The sequence below is a fragment of the Colobus angolensis genome, unplaced genomic scaffold (assembly GCF_000951035.1).
Source record: "Colobus angolensis palliatus isolate OR3802 unplaced genomic scaffold, Cang.pa_1.0 Scaffold591, whole genome shotgun sequence".
Taxonomy (NCBI): Eukaryota; Metazoa; Chordata; class Mammalia; order Primates; family Cercopithecidae; genus Colobus; species Colobus angolensis.
This window is the reverse complement of record NW_012119499.1, coordinates 144371-148521: the sequence shown is the minus strand read 5'-3', so window position 1 is coordinate 148521 and position 4151 is coordinate 144371.

Sequence of the window (4151 nt, the reverse complement as noted above, 5' to 3'; positions counted from 1 at the left end):
TGCCCAGGCTGGAGTGCAATAGCGCCATCTTGGCTCGCCACAACCTCCACCTCCTGGGTTCAAGTGATTCCCCTACCTTAGCCTCCCAAGTAGCTAGGATTACAGGCATACACCACTACGCCTGGGTAATTTTTTGTATTTTTAGTAGAGACAGGGTTTCACCGTGTTAGCCAGGATGGTCTCAATCTCCTGACCTCATGATCCCCCCGCCTCAGTCTCCCAAAGTGCTGGGATTACAGAAGTGAGCCACCACACCCAGCCTTACCAGATCATCTTTACTACACCCACTGAAGCAGGGGAAGAAAAAAAAAAACAAGTTTCTTGTAATAGCCTAACTCACTCTGAGGCCCTGCAATAGGCAGGGCTCTGGCAGGGCTTTGACACCACTGTCTGCAGAGCCAGGGCCCTCAAGGGATGGGCCCCAGAGCCTCTCCCTCCCATCTTGGAGCATGGGTGAGAAAAATAAGTTTTTCTCCTCTTTCAGCTTCCCCTTCCCCCCTTGCCATTCTCGTAATTATTTTGCAAAGTTTTGTAAGTTCCTGTTTTTCCTTCTGTGCAAGGCCGCAAGATATGTTTAGGTTGCACAACTTGTCACTGTTTCACAAACTGCCTTTGTTCTGCTTCCGTAAACCTGCTTGCCCACCCTACAGGTTTTGCGCCATCAAACTGGCCAACCCCTTTTTGGATGCATGTATAGCCAACTCCCTTTCAGATACATGTATAAAATCAAGCCCTGTCTTTGTTCAGGGCTCAGCCTTTACATATTAATCCTCTGGGCTGGTACACACCTAATAAATCCTCCTGTCCCACCCATTGGTCTCTCCTGTCCCTTGATCCCCGCAACACCACAGGAGCAAAACTCCAGGGACTCCTCAGCTGGTTTCATTATACCTCTCTCTCTTCACTACATACCAAAACAACCAACTCTAAAACCCCTTCAGCCTTCTCTTGTGTCTCCACAGAACCCACTTCCCTTTGCCTCACCAAATCCTGGAGGAAATGGAAGAGAAATTTAAATAAGCTGCTATGTCTCTTTCTCTCTCTCAAACTTTCATCGCTTCCCAACCAACCTTGTTACAGACCTTTACTGGTGCCATTACGAAACTCCCATTATCCATCCTGATCATCTCCTTACTATTCTATGGGACTTATGGCTTCAAGGAACTTTCCAGGACTTTACTCCTACTCAAATAACTTTTTTCTCCTTTTGCTTGTTTCTTTCAATATAAATTCTGTAATCACATCAACCTCACCAATACAACCACTCCTCACTGCTCTCAAACTGGAATGCTCTATAAACCTTACATAATCCACTTTGCAGCAAGCTAACTCTTCCTTTGCTCTAGAATCCTGGATGTGCTTATCACTGTCTTCCTCAGCCTATACAGCCCTTCCTACACCCTTTCATGACCTTTTAACAGAAAACATAACCGTAATCTACAAACTCCAAAAAGGAGCGTCCTTTTTTGAAAGAGCTGACACCCTGGTAGGTGATTATCCCACTTCCAGGGCCAATCAAGCCAACAAATCATTTCAAACCTATTACAATTCCCTACAATGCCTCAAGCCCCAAGGCCCTCCCATTGAAGGGCCCATAACTAAACACAAACCACCCTTTTACAACAAGCCTCACTTTGCTTTTCAGCCTCTGAAGGAAATTTCCCTGTAGGGTCCTTAACACCTAACCAATGCACTATCATTGTTAAACACCCCTCTGACCATCACACTAACCGAGTTGACTATCACATATCACCTGATGCAAATGGAGCATTTCCACAACTGGCTCATTTTACAGCCTCTCCCTCAACCAATGCCTCTGGCCTAATTTGTACTGTCCCTAGTGCCCACCTTTATCCAAGGCTCAATATCAATGGTGCAACATCTGATTATATTAAATGTATAAAGAATAACTCATCCTATATCTCTACTATAGTGGATGTCTCTCTGGCCTCCTCTTTGTCCACCTGGAATAATGAACCACAAGAAAGAAAAAACACTTCACCTTTAATTCACTTGTTTTCTTTCCATATCTCTGCCTATATTTACAACAAAGGCTTATTATTATTATTATTATTATTATTATTATTTTGAGATGCAGTCTCACTCTGTTGCCCAGGCTGGAGTGTAGTGGCATGACCTTGGCTCACTGCAACCTCCACCTCCTGGGTTCAAGCGATTCTCCTTCCTCAGCCTCCCAAATAGCTGGGACTACAGGTGTGTGCCACCACACCCAGCCTTTTTTTTTTTTTTTTTTTTTTATTTTTGGTAGAGACAGGGTTCCACCATGTTGGCCAGGATGGTCTTGATCTCTTGACCTTGTGATCTGCCTGCCTCAGCCTCCCAAAGTGCCGGGATTACAGATGTGAGCCACCACACCCAGCCAAGGCTTATTATTCTTATATGGAACCAATACATATCTTGGTCTCCCCACCAACTGTACCGGAACATGTACTCTAGTTTATCTTTCTCCCTTCATTGTATTAGTTCCTCCTAGTCAACCTTTGCCCATTCCATCTGCCCAATATGTTAGGAGGAGGAGGGCAATCTATGTAATTCCCTTGATAGCCACCTTGGGTATAACCTCCAGACTTAGATTGGGAGCAGGCACATTGGCGACCTCCTTAACACACTTTAAAGCTCTTTCAACAGAACTACAGGGTTCTTTAGAAGATATAGTCCGAAGCTTTATAAGAGTGCAAGACCAACTAGACTGCTTGGCTGGAGTAATCCTCCAAAATAGATGGGAACTAGATCTTATGGCTGAAAAAGGAGATCTTAAATGGCCTCTGCCATTTGGGTGAGGAATGTTGCTTCTACCTCAACCAATCAGGCCTAGTAAGAGATGCTAATGAAAAACTTACAGGAAGGGCTAAAAGACTAAGGGAATACCAAAATAGCCAAATAGATTGTTGGTTTGGGAACAAAATCACAACATGAGTCATCCCATTTCTGGGCCCTCTCCTAATGATGTGCCTAGGACTAATGTTTTTACCCTGCCTAATTAACCTTTTTCAAAGATTTTTAACTGACATGATCATGGCCATTTCACAGACAACTACCCTAAAACATCTACAGATGGCATTATTCCTACAGTCAATCTGAGATGAAAGAACTTTCTGCACTCCTCCCCTTAGCAAGACGTAGGCAGAAAGAACACACTGCCCCTTGTCCTTTTATAACTATAGGATCTAGATTGACAGAGGGAGAGCATCACCATCTTGGACAAACACCACCATTTTAAGTTCCCCTTGATTGAGAAACACCCAAATCCAGCCCCAAAAACATCACCCTAATGGCTAATGTCAGCATGACCATAAACCACAAATGACACCTCCAACCAGAAACATTGCAACCCCAAGATAAACTCACCTCCAACTAGCAACATGCCAACCCTGAGATAATCCCCACTCTGACCAGAAACATCCCAACTTCACAATAAAATTCTCCTCCACCCAGAAACACTCCAAACCTGCTATAAACTTTCCCTTCCTAAACCCTTAAATACCCTTAGTCTATAAGAGAGAAGGCTCCTGACCTAAACCATCCAGAATCTCCTCTCAGGTTTATTCTCCAAAATAAACTTGTCTGTGACTGTTGAGCCACTTTTTGTGTTTCTTTCTTCTTCCTTAAACCCTTACAGTTGTATTGATTATAGAGGCAATAGTGGGTCTTAGAACTATGGCTTGTGTTAGTTACAGAGACGAGAGTAGCTTGTCCTGGCAAGACTATTGCTGACTAGCTGCCTTTCAGACATTCAGCTGTCTCTGATTGGATGGTTTTTGAAGACATTTTCACCAAAGCAAGCTGCCATTGATTTCAGCGAGTGAAGCCAGTTCTGCTACTTGCTTGTTACCACTGCTGTAGAACTTTTCCTAAGAACATAAAGACTTTTTAATATTCAGCTCTCTATCTTAAAGTTATTAACTGTTTGTCATCTTGTTTAAATTTTTGTTCTCTATTTACCGTTTAATTTGAGGATTCTTTAAATGTAAAAATCTATAGTTTGTCAAATCTCCTTACCATGTTTTTTTTTTTGAGTTGGAGTTTCACTCTTGTTGCCCAGGCTGGAGTGCAATAGCGCCATCTTGGCTCGCCACAACCTCCACCTCCTGGGTTCAAGTGATTCCCCTACCTTAGCCTCCCAAGTAGCT